Source organism: Penaeus monodon, chromosome 15 (genome assembly GCF_015228065.2).
Source record: "Penaeus monodon isolate SGIC_2016 chromosome 15, NSTDA_Pmon_1, whole genome shotgun sequence".
Classification (NCBI taxonomy): Eukaryota; Metazoa; Arthropoda; class Malacostraca; order Decapoda; family Penaeidae; genus Penaeus; species Penaeus monodon.
The window spans coordinates 2032513-2032894 of record NC_051400.1 but is presented as its reverse complement, the minus strand read 5'-3'; the positions used below and the strand labels follow the sequence as shown (position 1 = coordinate 2032894).

The following is a 382-nucleotide window of genomic DNA, read 5'->3' as shown; positions in this document are numbered from 1 at the left end:
AAAAAAAATAGGCAGAAGGAGATGTGATTTGCTGATGCCGAGAGTGATAAGCAAGGACTGTTATAAGCAAGATGCACAGGTGAAGGTGGGTTAAAGGGTTGCCAGGAGTGTGGGTGGCTGTGGATCAGGACGCTTTATACTGCTATTTTCAAACTGCAAACCCTTCCAGTATCTTTGATCACACCCGTCACGTGTTTAGAGGAAGAAGCGAAATACAAAAGGAAGACACAAACTATATAACTAGATGGTTAGTTAGTGGCAGTAGCACTAGTATGGTGAAAGTAATATTCTGCTTTCTAAAATTGCTGCCACCACCAGGAATCAAAAACTCTCTTTATAATTCCTAACGTTGTCATTTTCCTATCCGCGTTGCCTCTACCAG

At 41.9% G+C, this 382-nt stretch overlaps 1 protein-coding gene across 1 annotated transcript in view; it reads right to left on the bottom strand.

Annotated features, from left to right (window-relative positions):
* LOC119581629 overlaps positions 1-382 on the bottom strand; it is a gene marked incomplete in the record, with an annotated part of 75999 nt that overhangs the window by 14607 nt on the left and 61010 nt on the right.